The 12,334-nt window shown below is 43.7% G+C and overlaps 1 long non-coding RNA gene across 1 annotated transcript in view; it reads right to left on the reverse strand.

The window, feature by feature from the left end:
• Nucleotides 1-1,608: 1,608 nt before the first annotated feature.
• Nucleotides 1,609-12,334, reverse strand: part of LOC123329924 — an 83,500-nt gene continuing 72,774 nt past the window's right edge. Inside the window, exon 3 of the long non-coding RNA XR_006545532.2 lies at nucleotides 1,609-2,310. This is a non-coding gene — a long non-coding RNA (uncharacterized LOC123329924). The remainder of the gene's footprint in view (nucleotides 2,311-12,334) is intronic.

Consider the following 12,334-nt stretch of genomic DNA (forward strand, 5'->3'; position numbering starts at 1 on the left):
AGAACTCAGCTGCAGCATTCTTCTTGGAAGGCTGGCTCCTGCTCCGTGCTTCCCAAACTTGTAGAACTCCTACTACACAAATTGGAAAGGGAACTGGGGATGGAGACTGAATGGTCTTCGGCCACACCTAAGTTAACCAAAAGGGGCAAAACAGCTTGAGAGCTACTGTTCTAGGATCTGGAAATTCAGAAATCTCCTCTCTGGGGTGCTTTAGTGACCCCGGCCCAAACACATTTCAATAGCCCTGACATTTCCAATTGCCTCTACATCAATAGTGATTGCACACATTTAAACCACAATGAGTTACCCACAGAACACATTTTAGACCAGTATCCATAAATAAAATTCTAGTTCTGACCTCCAGATGCCTAAAGAACTCCATCATACATTTAATATATATTCATTAAGACTTTAAAATAGGGACTTCCCCAGTGGTCCAGTGGTTAAGAATCCACCTACCAATGCAGGGGACATGGATTTGATCCCTGGTCTGGGAAGATCCCACATGCGGCAGGGCAACTAAGCCTGAGCACCACAACTACTGAACCTGCACGCTTAGAGCCGGTGATCCACAACAAGTGAAGCCATGCAATGAAAACCCCAGGCACCACAACTAGAGAGTAACCCCCTGCTCACCACAACTAGAGAAAGCCTTCCCACAGTGACAAAGATCCAGTGCAGCCAAAAAAAAATTTTTTTAAGACTTTATCAGGCGTGGGTTAGTTCTGGGGCATGCCGTGAAATAAAATCTGTCGCATTCCCTGTCTGCATTAAGCTTACAGTCTGGTCAGAAAAAGACATGACACAAGCAAACAGCAAAGCAATTATATAATTCCAGGGGTTTAAAATACTAAACAAGGTACTGAGAATAGCAGGGGAGGCCCTATTTAAACACTGTGATCAAGGATGGTGTTATCAGCCAGGCTTCTGTGATTGCAAGCAATAGAAAACGATGCTGGAATGTGGTTGCAAAAATGTGAGATGACCCACAGATACAATGGAAAACCGGACAAGGTGCTGGAAGAACAGGAACCAGGGAAATGCTGGGAATCTTGGGCACAAGAGGAATGAGATGTCTTAAATACCTCAGACAGGAGGTATCATGGCCAACCATTTCCTATTCTTAGTTCACATGAGTCAAGGGCCCCTCCCTTGCTGGAGAAGTAGTGGAAAGCCAGGACACCTTGACTGACAGCTGTTCCAAGACCACGTGGAACAGGGGGAGGGAAACAGGGGGTCCCATGGCGGGTCCCATTGGCTCGCCAGACCAATATACTTCTCCACCTCCTTCCCTTCTGCATGTTTCCATTGTCAAGGCTGATATAACCTAATTCCTCGCCTTCCACACCTTCCTTGCAGGAATAGGTGGCCACATATATGACACAGGTCTGGCCAATAAGACAAGCTGCTGAGGGTGGCGGGGAGAGGGTTCTGGAAAAGCTTTTTGTTTTTGAATAAAAGGGACAGAAGTTACCAATAGCACCACTTCTCTCTTCTTCCTGGTTGGAATGTGGGAAAAAAACAGCTTGGAATGTTAGCCACCAGCCTTCTTATAGACCACAAGAGCAAGCCCAAGGGAAGTACGGAGATACTGGTCAGGATATTACTGTGTTGCCAAACTCTGAAATCACTTGAGATCTTGCTTTGTGAGAAAAATAAACCACCTTTTTTTTTTTTAAAGCTACTGTTTGTCAGGCATTCTTTTGTTACTTGCAGCCAACTGTATTTTCAGCAGATTGTGGTAGATTGTACTACTGTTCCCCAACCATTGGCTTCCTTCCCTATAGCAAGCTTATACACTCTTGTTCACGGATGTGTAAACTGCAACCACCCCCCCCGAAAAGTTGGTCTATCCTTCCCCATCTTGACAGACTGGGACATGTGACTTACTTAAGCCAATGGTGCATCAGCAGATATGCCTGACATTCACATGCCAAGTCTGAGTTAATAGCTTTAAGAGAGAGTGTGGAGAATTCTCTGGTGGTCCAGTGACTAAGACTCTGTGCTCCCAATACGGGGTGGGGGGCCGGGCTGGGAAAGGGTTTGATCTCTGATCAGAGAACTAGATCCCACATGCCACAACTAAGAGCTTGCATGTCAAAACTAGAGAGCTTGTACGCCACAACTAAGACTGGGCAAAATAAATATTTTTTGAAAATATAAACACTTCTTTAAAAAAAAGAGAGAGTGTACATTTTTAGTTGTTACCTGCTGTTTGCCATCAACCACCAGGTAACTTGTCCCAGAGAGTGGCTTCTCCTTCAGCTTGAATCACGGAATGAGAGATACACGGAGCTGGAGCTGCAGTGGCTAAAAGGTGCCATACAAGAAATAAACGTTTGTTGCAGTGACCCACAATGTTTGGGGCTGTTTGTTACTCTGACGAAGCTGACCAAAACACTGTATGATGTTTGTACCCGCCCCACCCCCACCCCCGCCCCCGCCAAAACTGGTATGGATGTTGGGCAGGCAAAATTACTAGGTTATCAACTATTGAAGACCTTGCTGAGGAAGTGGCAAGAAAAGCTGAGGCCTAAAGCCTGCAAAATAATCATCTAGTCAAAGAACCAGGGGAAGTATTCTAGGTCAGAGAATCACGTGCTCAAAGACCTGAAGTAGAAAAGTGCTTGGCTTTTTTAAAAATTGGAAGAAGGTCAGCATGGCTGGAACATCCTCATTCTTACTCCTTAATCTGTGTCTCCTTTCTCTATTTTTAAGCCTTTAGCTTGGACTCGTGTTTCTAGTGCCCCTTGGACTTGCTGACCCAACTCAGATTCACTCTCCTTGACCATCCACCTCTCTAAGGATTCAGCTTGCAGTCATTTCTGGCTCATCCCACTCTTAGCTCTTTGGGGTATCCTTCTTGCCCACTCCAACTGTGACCCCATGAAGCAAACCCTAGACTGAATCCAGTGGAGGCCCTCTGGAAACACACGGCCAAGCATCAGACAAGGTAGACTTTCTTCCCATCTCACTACCCAGGCTCATTTTGTGGGGCTCCAATCCGGCCCCAGGGAAGGAGAAATCCTTCCACATATCTCTTAATTGGTGGCCACACACAGCTCGTTAAGCTTAATTAATGAGCCTTTATCAACTTATTTTTGATGCCTTGGTGGAAAGTTGAATTCTACGTGCAGGCTGGGAAAACAGATGGATGGGTGTGTCTGCATGGTTCTCAGTGGTAGGTTGAATTCCTGGTGGGCACTCATTGGATCTTCAGTTTAAAACAGTCAAAATCCCAAGCTTACTAAAAAAATCTGCTCCTAAATCCTATGAAACAGATCCATTTTAAGATACCTGCCTGCCCACAGGTCCTATTGCTGAGGTCCTGCCTGCCCCCAGGAGGCCCTGGAATGCTTCCCGGAGGCTTTCTATTTCTCAGGAAGCTTCTCGGTTCTTTATTGATTCTCTGTCCTTGGTTTCTGACAGAATTGTGTCTTTACAATAAATCTTGTCTTACTTGGGGGAGACTGAGCAGGTTTCTGTTTCGTCCAACTCAGGATGTTCAGCCTAGACCACCTGCTTTCAATTTTGCCCTAAGCTGTGTTATCTGGTAGAGACCAGAGTGTCATTATCTGGAGAAGGGCTGTCTGCCCATCTTCAATTGATCCTTTGGGAGAAAGTTTGGCTTTTTTCATAGTGGAGTCAAGGTGACCCTAGCAAGAGGATGTGGAGACTGAAATGGAAACATGACATTGGAGGCTGATAGAGGAATGGAAGATTCTGGTGGTGCTTCTAGAATTTAGAAACTGGGGTGACTGGGGGCCCTACTTCAGCCTTGCAAACATGTTTGGTTGGGTTGAAACTATGATTTTTAAACATTTGAGTGTAAATGCTTTCAGGCAGGAATGCACTTAATTTTTTTTTTTTTTATGTGGGCCATTTTAAAAGTCTTTATTGAATTTGTTACAATATTGCTTCTGTTTTATGTTTTGTTTTTTCTTGGCTGCAAGGCATGTGGTATCTTAGCTCCCTGACCAGGGATTGAACCCTTACCTCCTGCATTGGAAGGCTGATTCTGAACCACTGAACCACCAGGGAATTCCCATGAGTGCACTTTTTTGTTCACCATAGTTCTCTCTCACCACTTCCTATTGTATTCTACCCAAATGTTTCCTTCACTTCAAGTCATATTATTAATACTTGTCTGGCTTCAGCTAATTGAGATTATCATCTGTGCTTTATGTAAAAAGCCTGGTGAAGAACAGTTAGTAGGACTCTATCTTTCAATTCAACCCTGACTTCACACTTGAAATCTTTCCACCAGAGTCCCTCCCGCTTTATCAGCCTCTGTTCATCATTTTCATATATCTAATGTGTTCAAGAGTTACGTGCAAACCTGCACTGAAAGTAAAAGGAGCGTCTCACATTGTTTTGGACTCAAAAACAGAGAACTAATAGTTCTTACCAGTTTGCTGAAGCTTGAGGAGGAAAATAACCTCGGGTATCCCTTTAGAAGGGAGAGGGCTTTCAGTGGGAATCATTTCTGCCTCTGGGACCATCTGACTTCTCATGGGAGGAAAAACCAAAAATACCTCTCTAAAGAGTGGGGGGGGGGGTGGGCGGGGACACACTCTGGGACTGCCATGATGGGGAAGTCCAGTCCAGGGCAGTGCTGAAGGCAGGGGGCAATGGTAAGAGACTCTTCGGCTGCATTCCCCAGCTCAGCCTGAACTTTCGACCCCATTGTCTACTCTAATTACTGGAACCAGCAGGATTAATTCCTCGACCTACTTTCCAGTTCTTTTTGCTGCCACAGAGCGATAAGGCCTCACTGGGTTTCTCTCTGTCATTTTAATGCAGCAGAACTCGCTGAGAAGTTACATGTGAACTCGAATTTGAACCAAAGGAGCATCTCATTTTTTGAACTGAAGAAAGGGACTCAGGATAGCTCCTTTTAAGCTGATTCTGACATTCGGCTTCTCTAAAGTTACTCAACAAAGAGCAATCAAACACAGGAAAAAATTCCCTACTTTGAGAACAATTGGAGATAGAGCTAAAAACAAGGTATCATTTTATATGTCCTAAATTAGAGTAAGATTTAACCTAATAATAAGTGCTGGTGAGGTTGTTAGAAATCTATACGTTCACAAGTTGCTAGCTGGCAAAATTTTATAATATGGCAATATATAGCAGGGGCCATTAAAAACATTGCTGTCCATTGATCCAGTAATCTCATTCCTGGGAAGTTATCCAAAGGAAGTGGTTCAAAAGAAGGAAAAAGCTGTATACATAGACCTTCCCAGCAGCATAGAGACAGAGGGTAGCAAAATAACCTGTGGGCTGGCTGGCAAGTCTATGGACCAAATTCAGCCTAAGACCTGCTAAGAACTGTTTTTATATGACCAACAAGCTAAAAATGTTTTTCTGGGTTTTTTTTAAAGAATTATGAAAAGATTGTTAAAGCAAACAAACAAAGGATATGTGAAGTGCTGACCCTGGAGGAGGAGAAAACTGGATGAAGACTATAAAACAAGGAGAAATGTTTATAATACATTAAACTTTGCAAAATATAAATGGGATGCTTGCCATGGTATCAATCATGTAAAAATTTGTCATGCCATACAGACAGGAAGAGAATGCAAAAAAATGAAATCTGTTGTTTGGGAGTCATTTCAAAGGTTTATTTGTCTTAAAAGAATTCCTTCTTATTGGTTAATTATTTTTTTTTTTGAAGGATAATTTCTTTACAGAATTTTGCTGTTTGTTTTTTTTTTAAAGCATTCCTTCTTATTGGAAACAGCCCAGATGTTCACGGGGAGGGAGTTAATTGTGTAAATGCTATTTCCTTATGATGGAGTACTATGCAGCAAGCAATAATGATACTGTGGGTCTGCTTTTACTGAGATGGAAAGGTACTTAAGATGTATGTTGAATGAAAACACATGTTTTACAGCAGTTTGTGCAGTGTGCGCTCATTTATATATGGGCACACCTCATTTTATTGCACTTTGGTCTATTGTGCCTTGCAGATATTACAGTATTGGACAAATTCAAGGTATGTGCAACCCTGAGTGGAGCAAGTGTATCAGCGCTATTTTTCCAGTAGCATTCTCTCACTTTGTGTCTCTGTGTCACAGGTTGGTGATTCTAGCGATATTTCAAGTTTTTGATTATTTTTTATATTTGTTGTGGTGATCAGTGAACTCTGATGTTACCGTTGCAAAAAGACTGACTTGCTGAAGCCTCAGATGATAGTTAACATTTATTTAACAATAAAGTATTTTCTTTTTTTTTTTTTGGCCACATAAGGCAGGTAGGATCTTAGTTTCTGGACCAGGGATTGAGACTGTGCTCCCTGCAGTGGAAGCACAGAGTCTTAACCATTGGACCACCAGGCAAGTCCCAATAAAATATTCTTAAGTTAAAGTATGTACCTTGTTTTATTTAGACATTATGCTATTGCACACTTAATAGACTACAGTATAGTATAAACAACTTTTATAAGTACTGGACAAACTGAAAACTGCATGAGACTCGTTTTATAGTGATACTAGCTTTATCTCGATGATCTTGGAACTGAACCCAAAGTATGTCACCTTTATATCTCTGTCTATAAGGGTGGAGAACAATCTGGAAAGACAGACATTGAATATGTTTATAGCACTTATTTTGAGGTGATGGGATTTGTGGCAAGCTTTTTTTCCTTTTACTATTAGAAGGTTTAGGGTTTTTTTTAGTTTTTACAAGGATCATTTATTATTTTTAGAATCAGAAGGTATTTTCATAAAAATTAAAGAATGTTGTAAAGGGCTTCCCTGGTGACTCTGGTAAAGAATCCGCCTGCCAATGCAGGAGAAATGGGTTCCATCCCTGATCTGGAAAAATCCCACATGATGAGCAGCAACTTAAGCCCATGCACCACAATTACTAAGCCCACTCTCTAGAGCCCAGGAGCCACAACTACTGAGGCCGGAGCACCCGAGAGCCTGTGCTCTGCAACGAGAGAAGCCACCGCAGTGAGAAGACTGCACACTATTAACTGAAGAATAGCACCCGCTGTCTGCAACTAGAGAAAGCCCACATGCAGCAGCGAAGACCCAGCACAGTCAATAAATAAATAAGTAAAATTATATTTTTAAAATGTTGGTAAAATGTTTTTACAGTAGAAAAAGAAAAATGTGCCATTTACAATGCTGCCGACGTTACAGGAATCTAAGCAAAAGTGCCCCTCTGGGCTGCTGGCTGCCTTGTCACACCGTGTCCACCTTAAATGCTGCATCCCCCAGCCCGAGGCTCTCTGACACAGACTGAGGTCACCAGGGGACTGAGGCTGTTGCTTTGGGTTCGAAATTTAAAGTGACACCAAAAAAATCTCAGTAGTCACAATAAATATTTTAATCCCATTTTTTTTCAGAAATTAAAATTAATGGGGAAAAATCCATAATGAACAAAATATTAACATTTTAAATAAGGTCAGTATGACTGATTTTCCTTTTGCCTCAGGCCACCATATTGCTTGGTACACCACACTTTTACTGATCCTGTCCTTATTTAAAATGCTGATATTTTATTCATTATGGATTGTAGAGCATCGTTTTTATTTTTAGAAATATCATATTGGGCTTCCCTGGTGGTCCAGTGGTGAAGAATCTGCCTGCCAATGTAGGGGACACAGGTTCAATCCTTGCTAGGGGAATATCCCACATGCCAAGTAGCAATTGAGCCCACACAATGCACTATTGAAGCCCATGTGCCTAGAGCCTGTCCTCCTCAACAAGAGAAGCCACTGCAATGAGAGGCCTGCATACAACTCGAGCGTAGCTCCTGCTCACCACAACTGAAGTCCACAGGCAGCAACAAATTCCCAGTGCAGCCAAAGATAAATCAATAAATCTTTAAAAAGTATCGTATTAAAATATCACTTATCTTGATCCTGAAGTTTTTGGCACCTCCTTAAATGTACTGAAAAGCATCGAATTGTGCATTCAAAAGATGTTTAAAATATATAAATTATATCTCAGTGCAGCTGTTTAAAAACTATTTGTGGCAACTGAAATTTAAATTTTATGTGATTTTCACATATCACAAAATTATTCTTTTGATTTCACTCCTCCAATTCACAGGTGTATAAACTTTCTTAGTTAGTGGGTGATACAAAAGGAGGTGACTGTCCCAATTTCGCCCACGGACCCTAATTTTCTGACTCCTGAGTTAAAACATGGGAAGTGCTTGACATGGAGCCTGACAAGCAATAGTTTAAGCTTGAAAGGAGTTCACTGGCCTCTGAATCTGTTTCTTCTGATAGAGGATGGGCTCACGCTAGCCCATACCTATAGTATTAATACTTATAATACCTGGGAGTAAGTTGAGGGGATGGAGAAGGCAATGGCACCCCACTTGAGTACTCTTGCCTGGAAAATCCCATGGATGGACGAGGCTGGTAGTCTGTAGTCCATGGGGTCACTGAGGGTTGGACATGACTGAGTGACTTCACTTTCACTTTTCACTTTCATGCATTGGAGAAGGAAATGGCAACCCACTCCAGTGTTCTTGCCTGGAGAATCCCAGGGACGGGGGAGTTTGGTGGGCTGCTGTCTATGGGGTCGCACAGAGTCGGACACGACTGAAGTGACTTAGCAGCAGCAGCAGCAGCAAGTTGAGGGAATACAGGCTATGCACCTAGAATAGAATTTCCTTTTGGGGTGTTAAGATTGAGTTTCCTTACATAACCAGGAGCAGGGCTGCTGAGTGAGGCCCCAGGCAGCTCCCTCTGGAGGCCTAGGGGGTGCTGGGCCAGCTGCAGTCACTACTTTTCTTCTCATCACTCCTTGGTCTCGTCCTCCCTTCCATAGTCCCCACTTCCCACTCATATTTCTCAGCAGAGTTTGTAATGACTGTCCAAGCAGCCGCCACCTAGCAGCTTATCTGCTTCATTACTGCATGACAGGGCCGTAAAACTGCAGATAACCCTGGCTCTCTGGGCAGGAGGGCGGCTGCCTTATCAGACACCAGCTACAATAATTAACCATGCGGGGAAATAAAAACAAGTATCAGACAGTGGATGCCTCATACGTGACCTAAAGCCCCTTACTCCACAGAGACTATGGGCTCTGCTGTTTCCTTATGGCTCTGATGCTGTTCTCACTGCAGTTTTCCTGAAATTTCCATCACCTGAGCTCCTGTTCCAGCTGCCTGTGACTTCTGAGTTGAAAACCTCATGTCTTAACCTCTCGTTTATCATTCCCTTCTATCTAGCTTTTCATGCTCCCTTATTCTTCCACTTCAATTTGTCACAGCAGACCATCAAGGAGGAAAACGGACTAATGAAGCCTCCATCATGGACTTTTTGAGTGGATTAAATGAGACAACATACATGAAGGGCCTGGCTTGACGCCTGGCACACAGTGGGTCTTGGTGAACAACTGTTAGTATCATTTCAGTAGATATGTGTTAAAGAGCAGTGCCTAGGATTTGCAGGCCTATCCTCATTTCCAGGGGTACAGACTGTCGATGGGTCAAATTTCATCACCCCAAATTGCCCTATCAGAATGGTTTGTAATCAATTTCATTCATTCATTTATTCAACACTGAGGGGCTTCTGTACCATGTTAAGTAATTTGAATTCTTCTGTAGGCATTGGAAGCATTGGCATTGAAAAAAGGCAATGGACTTATCAAAACTGTGTAAATGAACATTTAAGCTCTAAGCACTCTTCTAGACAAGAGTGGTATGGTTCCTGTCCTCAAAGAGCTTAAAGTTGAGATGTGCAGCCAGGCACACAATGCAAGTAACTTGCAGGAAAGAGGAATAAGTTCAGCCTAAAGGTTGAGCTATAGCTTCTTCCTGTAGGGGGAAGAGTGTGAGTTGCCTTTGAAGGAAAAATGGCCAGGGGGGTGGGGAGGTGAGTGGGGAGTGACCCAGATGTGAAGGGGTCTTGGTCATCTGAACACCAACACAAGGGAAAAGCAGAGATGGTCCTTGTCATTTCAGCATATTATTACACGAGCAGCTCCTTCTTAAATGTACTTTGAAAAGTTTGCTAGGTTCCTAGCTTATTTTAGGAAACTAGTTCTGACATGACTGAGCCACTCAACTAACAGCACAATTTCTGTTTGGTGAAAAGATAGATGCACACGTGTTTAGCTGTTGTAATGGTTTTGGTTAGTCAGTGCCAAAGGTGGTCCTGGTGGGTTGAATAGGATTGATCATAGACAAGCTTTCTGGTCAGAGCCAAGAGCACCAATCGAAAGCATCAAGTCATGAGTGTCTGGGGTCTAGAGTCAGGTCACCAGGCAGGTTGAGCAACTGAGAACTCAGGAGCTGGCAGTAAGGCTAGGACTGGAACACGGAGAAGCTGGCTGCCCCTTTCTTAAGCCAGAAACATGATGTGGATTCCTGAGTGGAGGAAGAAGTGCCTCCTATCCAACCTGGCAGGCTGGGGCATGTCAAGGCCAGAGGAATGGGTCTCCAGCTGAGATAATAAGGGCTCATATACCCTGACACTTGATTGTATCTGGGACTTCCACTCCACTGCATGCCCTGTTTCCTCACTAGACCTGGCATTTTGTTTCTCTGATTCTTTCTCGTGAGGTCTTATTTTTATAACCTTCTTCCTTTACTCACTTGCTGCTAAGAATAAGGTAGAAAGATGAGAGGGCAGGAGGCTTAAAACTCCAAGGGGCTGTGGCTCCTTCTCCCCACTGCCCCTCCACCCCACCCCATGCATAAACATTTGCTGAGTGAGCGACTGAATGCACCAATGAGCGGGTCCTGCAGATTCCATCCTGCTACTATCTGTGCTAATCCATAATCATTTCTATTTGACTTTGGAATGCATTATGTAATTTGAATTCTGCAAATTTACCTTCCTAATTAGGTTCTTCTTTGGCTAACACAGAAATTACTTTGCACAGATTGAGTGATGGTGGGGGAATGTTTGCTAGGTGTTGGGATCATTAGGTAGATAATCCATATATTGGCAGTCAAGAGCTGTCTATATCAGGAAGGTCAACTTGATTGATATTTGAGGCATGGGGAGTGTGTGTGTGTGTGTGTGTGTGTGTGTGCGCGTGCGTGTGCACATGAGCCTGGTGTTCTGTTTCTGTATTAGCCAATCCATGGAAACTGGGTCTACTTAAAGCCCTACCTTCCAGCTCAGTCTTCGTCTAAACTTTCTGTCCTGTCCTGTCAGTGTTCTGAGAATGATGAGATTGCTCACAGCTTCAAAGCTCCAGAAAGGAGTGTGATTACACCTGGTCCTGCTCACACTTCAGGACCTCAATGCCAGGGACTAGGTTCCCAGGTTAGTACATTAGATGCTGGGATACTGCCTTATCTAACCCCTGCTTGCCCAGTGCATATAAGGATGAATGAATGGATGGGCTGGATGGACAAACTCTTTATACAATAGGTCCCCAGTCTCAAATCTTGGTTCTCCAGGAACAATTGCTGATGTATTGACTTCTGTGCCATCCATCCACCTGGATATCCACTGACTGACCCTTCTGTTTGAACTGGGGCTGGGCTTTACTTGGACTTTGATTACTAGAATCTACTTTCCCCTGGAAAGTATCCCAAGTGCCCAGCCCAGCTGGCGATTCTTGGCCCCGTGTGCCTGGGTTTAGGATGCCTGGTCCCTGAGCTTGTTTCAGTGTTTAGACATTTGATGGGGCCTAACCTGGCCACGTGCCTTTAAGCTGGCAGGTCTCACCCCAGCCACATGGCCAGTATTCAATACAAATGGACCACTGACACTGTCAACTCACTCACAGCCTTTGTCCTGGATCATTTGCCTTGACTAGCTAGCTTGCCTTTTGTTCCTAACATCCTCTAGGTATATCTAGCCCCTAGATTAACCTTCAGATTGATTTATGCTTCCATATTGGCTGTGATCTCATAATTCCCTCCTGAGCAATGGGTCACACTTGACTTCCTACCCCAGAATTGTGTCACTGAGCTCTGCCTTTTCTCCTCAATGAAGGTTCATGCCAATCCCTTTGATTACATCACTGTTGGCAGCTTTGGGTTAACATTTGGCCAAATCCGGGACTCTATATCCATGGCATCTTGTAGCCTTCTCTCTCCTGGGTCTATCCAGCTTCGGGAATGACAGCAGGATATCTACACCTGTGGATCTGCTTACAATCCCAACACCAGCCTTGCCTGATCTCTCTTGGCAGCTTTCCTTCATCAAACATGTATCAAATACCTACTATGTGTCAGGCACTGTACCAGGCCCAAGGGATTTAATTGCATCCTAGACATAGTCATTACATGCATCCTAGATGCAGTCATTACATGCAAGCCTCTCAGGGAGACAGACATGTAAACAGGCAACTGCAATGTAGCTTGTCAAGAGCCAGAACAGAAGGAAGAGAGCTCTGTGAACCAT

This window comes from Bubalus bubalis, chromosome 17 (genome assembly GCF_019923935.1).
Source record: "Bubalus bubalis isolate 160015118507 breed Murrah chromosome 17, NDDB_SH_1, whole genome shotgun sequence".
In the NCBI taxonomy this organism is placed as follows: domain Eukaryota; kingdom Metazoa; phylum Chordata; class Mammalia; order Artiodactyla; family Bovidae; genus Bubalus; species Bubalus bubalis.